Source organism: Hyperoodon ampullatus, assembly GCF_949752795.1.
Source record: "Hyperoodon ampullatus genome assembly, chromosome: 6".
NCBI classification, from domain to species: domain Eukaryota; kingdom Metazoa; phylum Chordata; class Mammalia; order Artiodactyla; family Ziphiidae; genus Hyperoodon; species Hyperoodon ampullatus.
Window position 1 is genome coordinate 37,978,778 of NC_136919.1, and position 19,992 is coordinate 37,998,769.

The 19,992-nt window shown below is 42.0% G+C and overlaps 1 protein-coding gene and 1 pseudogene across 2 annotated transcripts in view; both read right to left on the reverse strand.

Annotated features, from left to right (window-relative positions):
• Positions 1-19,992, reverse strand: part of RNF183 (ring finger protein 183) — a gene marked incomplete at its 3' end in the record, with an annotated part of 124,669 nt that overhangs the window by 91,552 nt on the left and 13,125 nt on the right. The gene's annotated exons all lie outside the window — the stretch shown is intronic.
• LOC307054803 (ferritin heavy chain-like) lies at positions 12,067-16,388 on the reverse strand (annotated as a pseudogene). The gene is made up of 2 exons: positions 16,377-16,388; positions 12,067-12,704 (listed from the first exon to the last, which is right to left on the reverse strand). The product of its transcript is annotated as a ferritin heavy chain-like (transcript).

The window sequence follows — 19,992 nt, forward strand, 5'->3', positions numbered from 1 at the left end:
ATTCAGAGAGTTATTACCAAGCCAGTCGGCTTAATGCTGTTCAGTTTTCTCCATAGCAGAGCCTTCCAGGTCCTTCTTTTGAGCTTATTTATTTTTATACACAATTCTGTATGGATACTGTACATAATACTAAATAGTTGTATTAACTGGGTTTAACTGGTGATGTATTTACATGAAGATCTAACTTCGTTTTGTTGATATCTTTTTAGGGGCTTTCCATTCATCAAAGCTCGTGATGTATCTAATCAGTTGCTGGTGTGTAGCTATCATATTTATGATATATAGGGCTTGAATTGGGAAAGGTGGATGGTCATTCTTCTTGCTTTTTAAACTGACAGAGCCTTACATGAAGCATTTCCCTCTCTGAAATAAGTCCATGTAAAACATGTTTGGTCGCTCTCCCAATGCAACTGTGTAGTTGTGTGGATTTGGCACACAACTGGCAGCCTTGTGGTTATGTCTGTAAACAAGGAAGCCTGTTTTCCAGTCCGCAAATCAGCTGTTACCCAGTGAAACGAACTTGACTGCCATTTCTGACCCCTCACGTGGAGCTGTCATACTCAAGAATGTTCACATGTTTTCAAGAAACGTTGTTTGCGGGCTATATGTACAAATTCCTGATCTGAAAGCCAATATAAAGCAACATCTCCCAAACCTCTGCTCTCTCACCAAGGCCACACACATTCCCTCGCTTATGGCCTCATGGCAAGCTAATACTGTCAGTATCAGATTCTCCTTCCCAGTGGTCTTGGGAGACTGCATAGTTGCTCTGTGAAAGGCACCACTGCTGAGATTGAGAGAAGAGCATCTTGGGTGTCAGTCCTGGCCTTGCATTCCCAGAGAGAGGGGTGTGCACCTCGTTCTCCTGTTAGGGTTTTCCTATGCTGCAGGGTTTGCTGCTTGTTGTCAAAATGATGCCCTAGTGAATTGTTTTCTGTGTGGTTATATAATCCCAGCACACTTCTTTATGATCTGTAGACTTTTATGGGGTTGTGGCCAGGTCAGTTTTTTTTTTTTTTGCGGTACGCGGGCCTCTCACTGTTGTGGTCTCTCCCGTTGCGGAGCACAGGCTCCGGACGCGCAGGCTTAGCGGCCATGGCTCACGGGCCCAGCCGCTCCGCGGCATGTGGGATCCTCCCGGACCGGGGCACAAACCCGTGTCCCCTGCATGGGCAGGCGGACTCTCAACCACTGCGCCACCTGGGAAGCCCAGGTCAGTTTTTAAATGTTTGGAAATGTCCTATTGAACAACATTGCAGTGGCAGTGAAGCTTGATGGGAGAATTGTATTACTGTTGCCCTAGTTTTGGCTTAAGGGTGGTGAGAAGATGAAATTTTTGATGGGTCATTTTTAGTTGTGTATGTGTATGTGATTTAGTTTTTAAAATTCTAATGTCTATTATTCACAGCTTAGATATGTTGACTTTCTGATTTTTCATCAGTCCCTTTGCTGATGTATTTTCCTCGGAAAAACTACATTTTCTTCCAGACTGTTTTTGTCTGATGGTGAAGAATAAATTTTTCATTTGCAGTATAAAGTTGATCTGAGAAAAAAATGTTTACCTTGGATCTTCACTTGGCTTCTGTGAAAGAAACTTAAAAAAATAATATGGGCAATTCCCATTATTAATCCTAAGCACGTACAACAGAGGTCTGTACAGTAACATAGCAAAAATAAGTTCCTGTAATTTTACTTAGTCATTGCCTGTTTTAGACTAAGGAGCAGTGAGAGACATTGATAAATAATGATACCGCAGATCGCTTTTGTTAAATGTCCTCTAATATTTGCATATTTGGATCTGGCTTGTGTTATGTTTTTTACAATCTTGTCTTCTTTCTTTGCTCTTTAGTGTAACAACTCTGTGATTTCTTACCTTCTTCCTCATATACTCAGGTCCATCAGAATTTCCTGTGACTGTGAGTAGAGAGTCCTTCCTCCTCAGAAATCGAAGAGGTCGATGATTCCTCAGAACATGTTCAGGAAGAGCCAGAGAAAATTCGTTTGAAACAAGAAGCATTGCAGGTACAAAGTTATCACTTTAAAGCTATAGAGAAGATTATTTTTCAAATGGAAGCCTGATTGCAACACTGCACAGCTTGTGTGAGGGTTCTGTTTTCCCCTCCCATCTGCATTGTATCCCCTTGAATGGTTCCTTAAGCTTAGACCAAGGTGAATGGTGGACATTTGAACTCTAAGAAATAAAAATCAAAACATATCGTTAGTAATATATTTTCCTTTCCTTAGAACCTTAGTATATTAGATTTAGGGAGAACCTTAGTGATCATAAGATAAGGAAATTGAGTTCTGAATGAATATAGTCAGCTGATTTAATGCTCTTGTTTTACAGGTGAGAAAATTGACAGTTCTATTTGAACTCTCTTTTTATAAGAGGAAAATATGGCCCCATTTTAAATAAAAGTAAAGTTGAAAAAAGTTTTGATGTTGATATTCTCCTTTCCTAAAATCAAAAATATCAAGAAGCTACATTCTATTACCAAATAAACCTGACCTCTAATGTCATTCCATACTTTTGTTTGTATGGACAGAAAAGAAAAACTGATTTTTATAAGAAATTTTTGCACCTCAAAAATAATATATTTATTTTATTTCAACTTCAGTGCAGAGCTGAACACTTATAGTAAATAAAGGAACACCATTTGGGGGAACCTTGTCTTTGTGCTACAAAGTCCATGTTTAATTTTTAAAAATTATTTAAACTTAATTATTTAAATTTAAAAATTATTTAATGTGATTTTCTTTTCATATGAAACATGAAACTTGACAGGTTTCAGAACTAATTATCCCATTATTGTAGGACTATGGGAATTACTCTTTGATTTTCAAAAGAGAAAGTTAGATTTTTATTTTTTATTTTTTTATTTTATTTTATTTTTTTTTGCGGTACGCGGACCTCTCATTGTTGTGGCCTCTCCCACTGCGGAGCACAGGCTCCAGACGCGCAGTCTCAGCAGCCATGGCTCACGGGCCCAGCCGCTCCACCGCATGTGGGATCCTCCCAGACCGGGGCACGAACCCATGTCCCCTGCATCGGCAGGCGGACTCTCAACCACTGTGCCACCAGGGAAGCCCGATTTTTATTTTTAATGAAAATTAATGATAATATAGAGAAATTTTAAGAAAAGAACTTAGAAAATTATGAGTTAGAGCAGGAGAAATCTTTAGTTCATGTAAAGTTACCCCCTTTCGTTTTATAAATGAGCACCTACAATTTGTAGCACGTAAGTGGTTTATTAGTAAATGGCAGAGTACGACAAGACCCTAGAGCATCTAACCCACATTCCTTGTCATTTTAGATGTGGTGTATTCATTTCCTTCACGAGTAGACCAGGAGATTGTATTTCTAAAAGCAATGATAGACACTGGGGAAGACCAAGAAGTTTAAACACTGGGACCACGGAATAGCAGATTCAGAATGCATGAGAACCCTTTTAGCTCTTCTCCATTTTGACAAGACACTAAAATGATGGTATCAAAGTGTTTCAGTATATAAGCCCACAACAATCAAGAGATTTCAACATAGTTTGGAAAGACGGAAGACAGGTGGAAGAGTGTGAAACCAAAGCAGTAGAACAGAGGAAAAGCATCACCTAGAATATGCACAGGGACCACCTGCAACTGAGGAGGATTCTGACCCCACCTGCAGAAGTAGCTCCATGCTTTGATGCGCATGTAGGAGAGAGGGTGGAGTTAGTTAAAAGTGTGACTGAAATAGGGGAGCTCATTGAAGGGTTGTGTTTGCAGGAGTGGACTCCCAGCCCCGCCCTCACGCTCCTGAAATGAGATGATTTCATTTTGAAAACAGTGAAACTGGCGAGATCTAGGGCAGCTAGTATGAGTTTTTACACCCGAGAAAATTGTGTTTGGGGGAGATCCTATTACAGTTACTGCCCGCTTCTTCCTGCATAAGAAGCCAATCAACCGTTGACTTCAGGGAGCTTTCTGCACTCATTCTTAAATAGAAAATAACTGTCATTTGCCTGATAGTTGAGTAAAGCTTACAACATGAGAGAGGGGGAAAAAGAGTGAAAACATATCCTAGTAGGACCAGGGACAATTTAGGGAACAAAATAATTTAAGGAAAAACCTTAATTAATATCTTGAGAGAGGTTTAAAAAGAGCTAGCAACTATAAAATAAGATTAGGGAGTTAATTAAAAAGAGAATGGTCAGAAAGCAAGAGAGGTCTCCTGGAAATGAAAATATGGTTGCTGAAATAAATTCAGTAGGAATTTTAAAAATTTCTCAGTATATAAAAAAGAAAGACACAATGGAAAATGTGATAGAAATATGTTAGAGAGGTTGCATCTGGGAGATCCCACATGTTACTATTAGAAACTCCAGACCCAGAAAAAAAATGGAGGGAAGCTGTCAAAGGGCAACAAAATTCCCCACAGCTGAAAGTAGACATCAGGCCTCAGATTGAAAATAGTTATGCAAGACGAGCAAGAATAGACTCATACCTAGGCACCCTTCATTGTGAAACTTTAAAATACTGAAAAAATAAAATAGATTAAAATACTGAGAGGATACATCCATTCCAGAGAGAAAACTACTGGTCACCTAAAAAAAAAATTTTAAATCTGACTTTATCATACTTGTCATCAGCACCATGGATCCTGGAAGGCATTAGAAAGATACCTCCAAAGTTTTTCAGGCACATAATTTTCACCCTAGGGGTTTGTATCCAGCCAAACTATGAGTCATAAGTGGAGGCTGAAGAAGATATTTTGTACACAAAGAAATTTGAAAAATTGACCTCCTATGCTATACCTTAAGCTATTTATAGAAATAATCCAGCAAAATGAGGCAATAAACCAAGAAGGAAGGTAATAGGGGATTCAGTGCAGATTGCAGCTAGTCTAGAGTGGAGAGGCTTCTATTGATTGTGTGATTGAGAGCTTAGAAACACCTTGAGGCATATTGTACTTACTAGGTATTAGGCACTGTTTGAAGGGAGGAGGGAGAGGAAGAGGAGAAGGAACTTGAACTCCAGAGGAGAAAGGGCTATACGGACATAAACCTGAAGCCAACTAAACTATGGTTGATTTTTAACCTACTATTGGTGAGGAAGGGAAGAATCCACTTAAACTTGACACTATAGATGTCCCCCTTTTCAGTGACACACAGGGGTAATGACCACCTATCTAGTTTGTTGTCCAAACCAGAACTTGTCCAAACTCCTTACACTTCAGTAGTGTAAGGAGGCACTCTAATGCTGTAACATCAGGACAACAGGTATAAACTGGAACAGACCAAGGTGGTTTGGGGTATGTGGTCACCCTGCACAAGGGCAGTGACACTGGCACAGTATGGAATGAGGTGTAGTCTGTACCAGAGACACAGTACATCTGCAGTGGGCAATATTAATTTCATTGTAATAATGGCAATGCTGTCTTGGTTTGCAGCTTTTATTGTCAACTTGCATGTAATCACAAATAACTAACATAAACTATACTTAGTATGTATTAGTATTAACTTGGTATGTACTGAAATGTATTGTGTACTAGTATGTACTTTGTATATATTAGGCTCTAAGTGTTTTTGCATATATTAACTCATTTAATTCTCTGAATAGCCTTATGAGGTTGGTGCTAATATCATTCCCACTTTTGAGAACAGGAAGCTAAGACAGGGAAGGAGCTTGCCCAGGCTGTACCTAATTTAAGGTTGGATCAAGGCTTTGAGTTTAGGCTCTCCGCCTGTTCTCTTAAACCTTACTCCATACTGACTTTCAAATAACAGAAGACTTAACTGCACATAGAACAGAATATAAATTTCAACTTTGACAACGTAAAAGCTAGGTTTGGAAGGTAGACAGGAGGTAGGAAAAAGGGAAGATGGTATGAATGTCATTTTACAAAGCGTGATGTTGAGAGAGTTTATAGTTGATCAACAATGTAGGTTCTTAAGTATATCACTACAAGTCAAAGAGATCATGAGCACTGGAATAATTCATGATGACATAACTTTACTGAGCAGTGTGGACATAGGAAAGAGTGTAAAGGAACTAGACCCTTACTTATTAGTAAGTTAGAAAGTGAACAGATAATGCCTCCAATTTAGTGAGATAATAGTCATGTAAGAGTATTACTTGGAAATGGAGAAGAATTCAAAATAACAACAGTTGGACCTCCCTGGTGGCGCAGTGGTTAAAAACTGCCTGCCAAGGCAGGGGACATGGGTTCGAGCCCTGGTCCGGAAAGATCCCAAATGCCGCGGAGCAGCGAAGCCCATGCGCCACAACTATGGAGCCTACGCTCTAGAGCCTGTGAACCACAACTACTGAGTCCACGTGCCACAACTACTGAAGCCCGCGTGCCTAGATCCTGTGCTCCATAACAAGAGAAGCCACCGCAGTGAAGAGTAGCCCCCGCTTGCCGCAACTAGAGAAAGCCTGCACGCAACAGTGAAGACCCAACACAGCCAAAAATAAAAAAATAATAGGGCTTCCCTGGTGGCGCAGTGGTTGAGAGTCCGCCTGCAGATGCAGGGGACACGGGTTCGTGCCCCGGTCCGGGAGGATCCCACATGCCGCAGAGCGGCTGGGCCTGTGAGCCATGGCCGCTGAGCCTGTGCGTCCGGAGCCTGCGCTCCGCAAGGGGAGAGGCCACAACAGTGAGAGGCCCGCGTAATGCAAAAAATAATAATAATAATAATAATAATAAAAAGTAATAATAAGAAATAACAATAGTTGACGTAAACCTCATAAAAAAGGAAATCCAAACAGCCAGTAAACACAGAAAAGCATATGACTTCATTAAGTAATAAGAGAAAAGTGAGTCAAAACCAAGGAAACTACATGCCAATGAGCTGGACAAATACACAAAATCTGGTAGTATCAGGTATTGTAGACCTGGAGTACTATGGGAATCTTCTACCCTGCTTACACTGGAGTACAAATCGACACAATTACTTTGGAAAGCATTTAGCACTCTCCATCAACTGAAGGTATATAAATAGCCTGTGAGCCAGCAGCCCTCACCCGTGCCCTGTGTAAATGCACCAGAATAACCAGTACAGCAGGATTCCTGTCCATGATTTGCATTAGCACAAAACTGGAAACAAACCAAATGTCCATTAAGAGTCAAAAATTAAAGATGATACAAATAGATGGAGAGATATACCATGTTCTTGGATTGGAAGAATCAATATTGTGAAAATGACTCTACTACCCAAAGCAATCTACAGATGCAATGCAATCCCTATCAAACTACCACTGGCATTTTTCACAGACCTAGAACAAAAAATTTCACAATTTGTATGGAAACACAAGAGACCCCGAATAGCCAAGTCAATCCCTAGAACGAAAAACAGAGCTGGAGAAATCAGGCTCCCTGACTTCAGACTATACTACAAAGCTACAGTAATCAAGTCAGTATTGTACTGGCAGAAAAACAGAAAGATGGATCAATGGAACAGAATAGAAAGCCCAGAGATAAACCCATACACATATGGTCACCTTATCTTTGATAAAGGAGGCAGGAATGTACAGTGGAGAAAGGACAGCCTCTTCAATAAGTGGTGCTGGGAAAACTGGACAGGGACATGCATGTGAAAGTATGAGATTAGATCACTCCCTAACACCATACACAAAAATAAGCTCAAAATGGATTAAAGACCTAAATGTAAGGCCAGAAACTATCAAACTCTTAGAGGAAAACATAGGCAGAACACTCTGTGACATAAATCACAGCAAGAACCTTTTTGACCCACCTCCTAGAGAAATGGAAATCAAAACAAAAATAAACAAATGGGACCTAATGAAGCTTCAAAGCTTTTGCACAGCAAAGGAAACCATAAATAAGACCAAAGGACAGCCCTCAGAATGGGAGAAAATATTTGCAAATGAAGCAACTGACAAAGGATTCATCTCCAAAATTTATAAGCAGCTCATGCAGCTCAATAACAGAAAACAAACAACCCAATCGAAAAACAGGCAGAAGACCTAAATAGACATTTCTCCAAAGAAGATATACAGATTGCCAACAAACACATGAAAGAATGCTCAACCTCATTAATCATTAGAGAAATGCAAATCAAAACTACAATGAGATATCATCTCACACTGGTCAGAATGGCCATCATCAAAAAATCTAGAAACAATAAATGCTGGAGAGGGTGTGGAGAAAAGGGAACACTCTTGCACTGCTGGTGGGAATGTGAATTGGTACAGCCACTATGGAGAACAGTATGGAGGTTCCTTAAAAAATCACTAATAGAATTATGATATGACCCAGCAATCCCACTACTGGGCATATACCATAAACCATAATTCAAAAAACATAAGTTCAAAAAGAGTCATGTTCCAAAATGTTCATTGCAGCTGTATTTACAATAGCCAGCAGATGGAAACACGCTAAGTGTCCATCATTGGATGAATGGATAAAGAAGATGTGGCACGTATATACAATGGAATGTTACTCAGCCATAAAAAGAAATGAAATTGAGTTATTTGTAGTGAGGTGGATGGACCTAGAGTCTGTCATACAGAGTGAAGTAAGTCAGAAAGAGAAAGACAAATACCATATGCTAACACATATATATGGAATCTAAGAAAAAAAAATGTCATGAAGAACCTAGGGGTAAGACAGGAATAAATACACAGACCTACTAGAGAATGGACTTGAGGATATGGGGAGGGGGAAGGGTAAGCTGTGACAAAGTGAGAGAGTGGCATGGACATATATACACTACCAAACGTAAAATAGATAGCTAGTGGGAAGCAGTCGCATAGCACAGGGAGATCAGCTCGGTGCTCTGTGACCACCTAGAGGGGTGGGATAGGGAGGGTGGGAGGGAGGGAGACGCAAGAGGGAAGAGATATGGGAACATATGTATATGTATAACTGATTCACTTTGTTATAAAGCAGAAACTAACGCCGCATTGTAAAGCAATTATACTCCAATAAAGATGTAAAAAAAAAAAGTGTAGGCTGTTTTTATTGGTGGATGCAAGCTAGTGATGCTGTAAAAGTTTTCAGCAAGTATGTATTTCTTTCTTATATAAAGAACTGCCATTAAGGCTGCCCTAATTTTTTTTAGGTTACATTTACCTATAGATTACTTACAGGTTCCAATCTACAGTGGAAATAACTTTTTTTTTTACTAGTTTTGGAAAGATGTTTTTATACCAGTTCCTTAGAAGACTCCTGTGTGACCCACAGTAGTAAAATATACCTTCAGGTGCCTCCTCTGTCTTTAGGCAACAGCAGTGTAAAATATGTAAACAAATGAGTGTCCTTGTTTGTAAAATTTAATCTGTTGATCATGTTGTATTATTGCTCTTCCCCAAATTCTCTCTCCCCATCAGGTAACATTCCTTTTTATTAGGAAGAGGAAGTTCCTTAACATATTATTTCGACAGCATAATTTACCCAGATGATGGTCATTATGATGATGCTTTATTTTTTTTGATTTATTTTATTTTTTTTGATGATGCTTTAGATTCATTTAGAGTCCACCATTCAGAGAGGAAGAATGGGTGGCCTACATTATTTCTCATACTTATTAAAAATTGCTGCATTCCCATTTGTGAGTTTGTTGAACGACTGGGTAGCATACCTCTTTATAAAGATAAAATGGAGAGTAATAAATGAAAACACTCCCTAGCTATACTATTGAGTTAATTGTTTATTAAAATAACCTCATATTGGACTTGTATTTTCCTCTTAGAAAATTGGCTAGTATATTTAGTTTAACTGGACCAAGTACATGTCTTATTTAACTTTGATTCCCCAGCACAAACTCATTTATTACAAATAAATGATTGGGACTTCCCTGGTGGTGCTGTGGTTAAGAATCCACCTGCCAATGCAGGGACATGGGTTTGAGCCCTGGTCTGGCAAGATCCCACATGCCGCGGACCAGCTAAGCCTGGCCGCCACACTACTGAGCCTGCGCTCTAGAGCCCATGAGTCACCTTCACAGCAAAGGTTCCAGTTTCTCATAATCTCTAAGTGAAAGTGAATGAAGTTTAGCTACCAGGTATGTGCTTCTGGAACAACACACGATGGGACCTTTTTTTTTTTTTTTTTACTTTAGTTTTATTTTATTTTTTGGCTGCGTTGGGTCTTTGTTGCTGCATGCGGGCTTCCTCTAATTGCGGCAAGTGGGGGCTATTCTTTATTGTGGTGCATGGGCTTTTCATTTCGGTGGCTTCTCTTGTTGCGGAGCACGGGCTCTAGGTGCACAGGCTTCAGTAGTTGTGGCTTGCGGGCTCTAGAGCACAGGCTCGGTAGTGTGGCACATGGGCTTAGTTGCTCCGCGGCATGTGGGATCTTCCCAGACCAAGGATCGAACCCGTGTCCCCTGCATTGGCAGACGGATTCTTAACCGCTGCACCACCAGTGAAGGCCACAGTGGGACCTTTTAACGTTGTTTCCAAAGCTATTTTCTTTGGAATACTGTTCTGTGAGATTTGGTAGAAAAAGAATCCCATGATCAGAATGTTTGGGAAACACTGAATATTTTATCCCCATGGTATACATTCAAAATGTATATTTTTTACATCAGACATAAAGTTCCTAAAGTAAACAAAAACTGAAAAAACAAAACAAAAAATCCTGCTAATTCGATTAATACAAGTTTTCCACTGAACACTTGTGAATGTTTCTGAGGCACTGGCTGATACTGAACACAGTCTTGGGAAGGCTGATCTAAGGAATTAAAATTCTGTAAATTATGAGGAAAACACTTTTAGGTGAGAAGAGATGCATATGGTAGCAGGCTTCAGTATTCTGTATTTCCATTCGGGAAATTGTTCTTATTTGATCCCTTCCACCCTTGATCCTTTTTCCATGCAGTGGACTCTGTAGTAGGGATAAAGGGGAAAATGTCATTTACTACCCTAGAAGAGCTATTTACTCTACTGTAAATACAGTGGAGGCTGGTAAAAGTGTGTTGATAATAAGACATATTAGCTTAGGTTCTCTTGGTAGCAAATAACAAAAACTAAATCAAAGTTGGATATATGAAACCCAAGGGCAGAAATACAGCCAGGCTCAGGAAAGGTCTAGGAAGCAGCTATATCACTTCCAGTAACGTGATCGCCGAACTGCTTTTCAACAAAGGGTGTCTTCCTAATGAACTTCAAAATGAACTCTGCTGCTGGTTGAAATTAAAAAAAAAATATATATATATATATGTATATACATATATATATATATATACACACACACACAAGCATGCATATATACATATGATACAAGAAAGAAAACATATATAAGTGGATGTTTTGTTATTACAACATGCATGCCAGGCATGGGTGACCATGGGAAGTCACCCCCATGTTTCTGAGCAATACAGCCTAACACTCATTTTTCCATTATCACTGTTGCCCAGAGTGAACTTGTCAAAGAGATACTCCACCATTCAGACTTCCAAACCCCTCCACCCCCCATCTTGCTACTCATACTTAACCATTAGTATTTGCATAATTAATGCACATAAACATTTCAGGTGAAACTGAAGACACCCTTTATTTTAATCCCTGCCCAATCCCATTCCCTTCACTTGTTCCCCAGAGGCAACTGCAATCATGATTTTCAGGCTATGGTTCTATACTTTCACTATGCACATGCACCCACATTCACCAGGTGCCCCTACCTCGCCCCAGCCCACCCCAGTCTACCCCCATATATCTACATTATTTATAAGGGGAAGACTGATTTTGTGTTTTCCAGGGACCCATGGAACACCTTCTCCCTCCCACTGTGGAGATCCTGAGCTGCATATGGTTGGGGTATGGCTGTGTTCAGAAACTCCTGGATACCTGTTTTAAAACTTAAAAATGAGAGATTTGCCCACATGAATCAACCAGAGACCTTTATTTATTTATGAACCAATAACTTTATTGGAAGAAACGGAAAAACTGGGAGAACAAAACTTAAGTGATAAAGTCCAGGAAAAGAGTCCTGCACTTTTTGCAAAAAAAAAAAACCAAAACTTAAGTGAACTTCTTCTGCAAGGGCACTATTGCTGTCTGCATGGCAGGCATGGTGACCAGGGCTCTGGTCTCCCCGTGGCTCTGGGGAGGTCCAGTCCAGGCTCAGTCCTTGTCGCTGTCGCCCAGGGTGAGCTTGTCAAAGAGGTACCCTGCCAGGTCGACGTCCGGGGCCCCCATCATGCTCAGGGTGGTGACATGACCCTCCAGCTCTCTGATGAACGCCACCTAAAGGCTGAGGTAGTGAGTTGCCAGGAAGTAGCGCAGGTGGGGGTCGCACTTGTGGGTGGCCAGCTGGTGCAGTGGAGCAGGCTCCGGGTCACTTGCTTCTCCAGGAACAAGGCGCACTTCATGGCCTTGAGGCCGCTCTTCCACTCGTCACTGACTGGCTTCCTGATGTCTTGGAAGTTGAGGCGGCCCCCGCGCTGGTTCTGCAGGCGCTTCAGGCCCTGGGCCCGCCCGCTGTGCTCGTGGGAGCGGCGCAGGAAGAATCGGCTGAAGTGCTTCAAGGCCACGTCGTCGCGGTCGAGGTAAAAGGCCACAGCCAGGCACACGAAAGAGGCGTGGAGCTCCAGGGTGAAATGGCTGTTGACGGCGGCCTCGCAGTCGGCGTGGTAGTTCTGGCGCACCTGCGAGGGCGGCACGCTTAGCGTGGCGGGCGTGAAGGCCATGGTGAAGGCGAAGCCGCGGGGCCTGCGGTAGCTGCCTCGGACGGAGCCCCTTTCACGTGATTTACCAATTTCCTACCTCGTGGGTAAGTGCAGACTTCTCTTTTCTTTGTCAGAAAACCAAAGGCTTAGATGCATTCTTAGAGCAAATAACTTAACTGTGTGCATGTATTTATCCCCTCCAACCTCATTTGTCCTTTCACTGCCACTCAGCAAGTATTTTTTAAACCCCTCAATTATGTTGTATGGAATGAGCCACAGTGGTAGGAAATACCATTGATCCCAAATTATCTTTCATTCATTCATTCAATAAATATTTATTGATTACTTAGTCTAAAACAGGCAATGACTAAGTAAAATTACAGGAACTTATTTTTGCTATGTTACTGTACAGACCTCTGTTGTACGTGCTTAGGATTAATAATGGGAATTGCCCATATTATTTTTTTAAGTTTCTTTCACAGAAGCCAAGTGAAGATCCAAGGTAAACATTTTTTTCTCAGATCAACTTTATACTGCAAATGAAAAATTTATTCTTCACCATCAGACAAAAACAGTCTGGAAGAAAATGTAGTTTTTCCGAGGAAAATACATCAGCAAAGGGACTGATGAAAAATCAGAAAGTCAACATATCTAAGCTGTGAATAATAGACATTAGAATTTTAAAAACTAAATCACATACACATACACAACTAAAAATGACCCATCAAAAATTTCATCTTCTCACCACCCTTAAGCCAAAACTAGGGCAACAGTAATACAATTCTCCCATCAAGCTTCACTGCCACTGCAATGTTGTTCAATAGGACATTTCCAAACATTTAAAAACTGACCTGGGCTTCCCAGGTGGCGCAGTGGTTGAGAGTCCGCCTGCCCATGCAGGGGACACGGGTTTGTGCCCCGGTCCGGGAGGATCCCACATGCCGCGGAGCGGCTGGGCCCGTGAGCCATGGCCGCTAAGCCTGCGCGTCCGGAGCCTGTGCTCCGCAACGGGAGAGACCACAACAGTGAGAGGCCCGCGTACCGCAAAAAAAAAAAAACTGACCTGGCCACAACCCCATAAAAGTCTACAGATCATAAAGAAGTGTGCTGGGATTATATAACCACACAGAAAACAATTCACTAGGGCATCATTTTGACAACAAGCAGCAAACCCTGCAGCATAGGAAAACCCTAACAGGAGAACGAGGTGCACACCCCTCTCTCTGGGAATGCAAGGCCAGGACTGACACCCAAGATGCTCTTCTCTCAATCTCAGCAGTGGTGCCTTTCACAGAGCAACTATGCAGTCTCCCAAGACCACTGGGAAGGAGAATCTGATACTGACAGTATTAGCTTGCCATGAGGCCATAAGCGAGGGAATGTGTGTGGCCTTGGTGAGAGAGCAGAGGTTTGGGAGATGTTGCTTTATATTGGCTTTCAGATCAGGAATTTGTACATATAGCCCGCAAACAACGTTTCTTGAAAACATGTGAACATTCTTGAGTATGACAGCTCCACGTGAGGGGTCAGAAATGGCAGTCAAGTTCGTTTCACTGGGTAACAGCTGATTTGCGGACTGGAAAACAGGCTTCCTTGTTTACAGACATAACCACAAGGCTGCCAGTTGTGTGCCAAATCCACACAACTACACAGTTGCATTGGGAGAGCGACCAAACATGTTTTACATGGACTTATTTCAGAGAGGGAAATGCTTCATGTAAGGCTCTGTCAGTTTAAAAAGCAAGAAGAATGACCATCCACCTTTCCCAATTCAAGCCCTATATATCATAAATATGATAGCTACACACCAGCAACTGATTAGATACATCACGAGCTTTGATGAATGGAAAGCCCCTAAAAAGATATCAACAAAACGAAGTTAGATCTTCATGTAAATACATCACCAGTTAAACCCAGTTAATACAACTATTTAGTATTATGTACAGTATCCATACAGAATTGTGTATAAAAATAAATAAGCTCAAAAGAAGGACCTGGAAGGCTCTGCTATGGAGAAAACTGAACAGCATTAAGCCGACTGGCTTGGTAATAACTCTCTGAATGGCTGAGAGGCCCCTTCAGTTCCTATGTTCAGGATGGTTGAGATTTCAGTCTCACTTGTTTAAATGGTGATATTAATCGTTCTCTAATTGACCACTCTGTGTAATGAGGATGGACCTGAGATTAAGTGTCTCAGGAAGAAGATAGGAAACCACAGAGTTGTTAAACTCAAGTGCAAACACTGGGGATTCAACACTATAGTTTATGCAACAGCAATTCACATCACCATTTGGTCATATTCTTTCTACAAAACAAAAGCTGCACTCACATGTATGAAAAGACAAAAATTAACTGCCATCTGTATCAATATGTTAATGTGCTTCAATCACATATGTTTTCATGAAAGTTTAAACATAAAATCACCTTTAAGATCTTGACCATGTGATCTGTTCCCTGCCATGTCAGATTATACCCCGTGAAGTTTACTGTCTTAACAGTGATAGAGTTCTTTATACCTTGACAAGTAACTAAAAGGAAAAACACACACACACACACACACACACAATAAGATGAAGAGCCTATACATTTGTCAAGCTTGACTTATTTGCTTTTCTTGAGTCAATTGGAGGTTTATAGCCACATTCTTAAAATCATTAACTACAATCTTCCCAAACAGGTAATTGATGAACTGATGCATCCTAAAACTTGTCAGTAACAAAGTGTTATTCCAGTTTACAGCAACAGTTTAATTCTATTTAGGTACTAAAACCGAATACACTGAATACTGCAAACATTATTCCCAACCACTCAGTAAAGTACTACATACTTTTGAGACAAAGGAAAAAAAAAGAAAAACCTAAAAAGCATAAGACTCCTCCGATTTTCATTTCCAATGATACATGCCAATCTTGATGATCTTGATGAGCGGTTTAAATGTCAACTATAAACCCAGTATTTTATTAGCTGCTATGCAGTGTACTAGAGCAATAGAAGAGAGAGGACCTCAAACCCTCTGTTCCCTCACATTGAAAGGCAGGCTTCCTGACCCCTCCAGACCACTACTGGACACAGGGAAGGCACACTAATCTTTCAGGACCCTAATCAAGAGTCACCTGCTTTGTGATTACTTCCATGACACACCCTCACCAACACCACTGAGTTTGCTGCTCCTACGGGACGTTACATATATTTCCTATTTTAACACATACCACAGTGCGTCATAATTATGATTGCAGATAGATGTTCTAACAATTTAAAGAGAATGATGACTTTTTTGCTCTTACATCTTGCTATTTCCCTTCCCATAATATTTCTTGAAGAGAAACCATAAAAATATAAACAAACAGAAAAAACAGAAAATATACAAAACATGTGGTTTGTGGCTTAACACAAACTTAAGTAAGATTAATTCTGACAGTATCCAGCATGACAAACTTCCATGGTACAAATGAGAATGGACCAAGGTTTGAGCAGGTACAGGAGACAATCCAGGCCTGAACAACACCAAGAAAAGGTAGACAGGAAAATATAGACAGACACGGTGTGTAGGAAATCACGAGACCAGTCTGATGGGAAGAGACTTAAACAAGACTGAAACTCACTTTCTAAACCTCCATCCCCAACTGGACAATTCACAAGACACAGGTGCACCAAAGAAGCCAATTATTCAATCCCTTTAATGGGGAGGAACAGTTTAAACTTTTATTGGTTTAGTTCGCCCCAAAAGCAACTATCAAATGTTGGCAGGACACAATGAAGGCTTACCTTTGTTAACATAGTTAAGTCTCTCTCTCACAACTAGCCCACTTAGCTCCACGTTCCTTAGCGCACCCGACGCACTTACACAGCATTTATGAGCTTTACACAACTGGAAGGTCACATCTTTATTTCTTATCGCAGGAACACGACTTCTGTGAACTTTATTTCTGTCACAACCTAAAGGAAAATTATTGTAAAATGAGTGATTTAAACCATGCATTTTATCCTCATTAAAAAGCATCTAAATAAAAACAAAAGCATCTGCTCTGTGCTAAGGATTAGAAACGACTCCTGCCCTTAAAGCCTTCATTAAGGAGGAAGATGTATAAACTCAAAATTTCAATCACATGAGATAAATAAACGTAACCTTTATGCACAGAGGTTCCTATGAAGGCAAAAAGTTATATCTAAGTGACGGCTTCATGATAACCCTGAAGTACAGTCTAGAAAGATGAGGCTATGCAGAGTTGTGGAGGAGGAGGTGCATTAACTGCACAGGGAACATCTGTGAAAGACACTCAAGCCTGACTCCTGCTGGGCTCTGTAAATACTGCAGGTGGGGATGACTAAAGACCAGGGGTCCAAGTGTGAGAAGAGACAGAAATGAAAATAGAGATGTTGGCCCAAGCAAGCCTGGGAGAGAGCATGGCTTGTATCCCACAGGTGGTGAGACCTGGGCCTACCACTGGCTGAGTAAGGGTGCCTCTGCTGATTAGAAAAAGGCTCCCCAGTGCTGAAGGACCGACTAGATCAAGGGAGTGATCACAAAAAGCTCCCCTTCCTCAGGGCAAAGAGCCCTATGAGGCTTGGCCGAACACAGTTCAGACTACACGCCTCCGTGCAGAGCACACGCTGGGCGGTTAGTATGCACTAACTCTGTGTGGGCAAGCCATTAGCAGCATTATTTTAAGCACATCTTTTTATGTTAGAAGATCACTTAACCCGAGTAGGCAGATGAACTTAGAGGAACTGAACCCAGGGGCCGTGAAACCACCCAGGAGTTTCTGCCATAGTCTGGGCAAAATGTAATATGGATGAAGAAGCAAATTTAGGAGGAGGCCAAAATTTACAAGCTAGACCCACTGGATGCAAGACATAAAGAAAGTTCAGTGAAGGAACTCTGAAGAGAATGGGCTCTACAATGAATTTTTTCTTACATTCAATGTAAAATATTAGGCAAAATTAAGTACAGTGGCCTTTAAGGTCCCTTCCAGCTCTAATTTCTTTTGATTTCTAACTTATTACTCGGGTTAAGTAAAGTCCCTTCATAGGTACGGAACAGTTCTTATACCTGAATGGGATGCAAAGAATAATCTGACTTCTCTTCACCAGGGGATGAGTTGAACTGTCCTTGCAGAAGAGATAACAGATGGTGTGAACCCCAGATCCTAGAAAAGGGCCAGGCACAAGGTAAGTATCAGCTTTTCGAAAACAAACGAACAATCATTTCCTGTCCTAGATCTTTACACCCTTCCTCTGCTGGCTACTTTCTCACAGCTTATAAACATCCTCAAATATACCCACTTAAAAATCTCTCAGACCTATGATTCTTTGGATCTTCTTGTGGATAACCTAAGTCTCTCCCATGCCTTCAAACACCTGTCCTCCCAAAAAGCCCAGATCTGTACCTTGGGTCCAGACCCGTCTACCAGGCCCCTCTAAAGCACTGAAGATGAAGTAAGATCCTCTCCCCACCCCCAATGCCTTCCTACTGTGCTCTGTATCTCTCAAAAAGATGCAGCTGTAAACTGTCACCCACGCTTGCTGCCCTCCCTTTTCTAACTGGTCACCAGGCCTCACCCATTCTCTCTCAGATCTGCAAAACCCAGTCCCACCTTTTATAACTTAAGTGGGACCCTCAGATTACAATTCACCCTGCACCAATTCAACTGCCTTCCACATGGAGGTCCGAGTGAGCCTCTAAACCACAAGTCCATCTCACTGTTCTTTGGTGTTTCCCACAGCCTTCAGGATAAACATCCAAACTTCTGACAGGACAAACAAGGCCCCCATCTCTTGGGCCCCACTAAGTTTCCAGTATCAACTCTCATTTCTTTCCCAAACCCTGAGTTCCAGTCCTGTACATTAGTTTTGCCATATTTTCTTATATTTCTCAAACTTCAACACACACTGCTCTCTCCTGCCACCCCAGGAGCTTCTACATATCCTTAGAAAGGATGGCACCTCCTCCAAGAATCCTACCCTGAACTTTCCCTTCCAAGATTCTGTGCTCTGCAAAGGGGAAAGATGGGGGGGAGGGATCCATTAGGAGTTTGGCATTAACATAGACACACGACTCTATATATAAAATAGATAATCAACAAGGACCTACTGCATAGCACAGGGAACTCTACTCCATAGCCTGGAACAAACTGTACGGGAGAAGAACCTGAAAAAGAATGGATATATGTATAACGGAATCACTTTACTGTACACCTGAAACTAACACAATATTGTAAATCAACTATCCTCCAATATAAAATAAAAATTAAATTAAAGAAAAAAGACATTCTGTGCTCTGTAGCACCAGAACTCACTTCTTCCACAGCACTGACTACTGTGCTTGTGTTTACTTGCTGCCCAGTAGAAGGGGAGATTACCTAGGGCAGAAGCAGCCCTTGGTTCTGACAACTCATTCAAGTGCCAGGCTACTTTACACACATAACCTGCTTAATTAATTCTAAGAACCCACAGAAAGAGTGGTTATTAATGTCATTTTACAAGTGTGGGGATTGTAGTGCAAAAGAAACCTGCCCAGGCCGCAGAGAGCATAAGCCCTGGAATTCAAACCCTAAGTTGCCTTCACACCGGTGCTCTTTGCACTATATGATACGACTATTGAAAAAAATTTTTTTTTTCCTGAGCCCTGTTTTAATGGAAAGGAAATGAAGCTGGGATATATCCATTTCCTAATCGCTTTGGTGTGTACCAGGCAAAGTCATTCAACAGACCAGGTAACATCTGTGCAACAATTAACGATGCTCCAAACTGTGCTAAGTGTTCTACTTTGTAGAGTCTGGAAGCATTAACACAGTGCATCCTTGTATCCACCACAGAGACTGGGTCCTGTTAAGCCCACGCTACAGATGGGAACACTGAGACCTTGAAGCCTTAAGGCACTCGGCCAGGGTCACCGAGCTGGCAGGAGTTCTAGGCCGCACGCCTCGTCTAGTGCACGCACACCCGGGCACTGGGCACTGGTTCTAGTGCCCACCCTCCACCTTGCACCATTTAAAACCCCGCTTCTCAGCGCCCACACGAGGGGCCCTGGAAGCGGGAAGTACAAACCTGTCTCGACAAGCCGTGTCTGGAAGAAGCTCTGGATACAGATCAGGGGCAGCGGGTGCTCAGGAGCGGCGCCCAGTGCACCCCGCGGAGGCGGTCGGCCTTAAGTCCAGCAGGCCCTCCCGCAGGGAAGTGCGCAAGGCGGGCAGAGGCACCGAGCCCTGCAGCGCGCACTGGTCCTCAGAGCGCGAGAACAAGTCGGCCGCGCTGTCCGGGCGCAGCTTCACCGAGTGATCATGGCCCGAGCGCAGCCTCGGGGACGCTGGATGCGGACACGATGCCCACACCCGCCTGGGGGACCCGGCTCGCCTCCCGGCCCCTAGGGTGCCCACCGCCC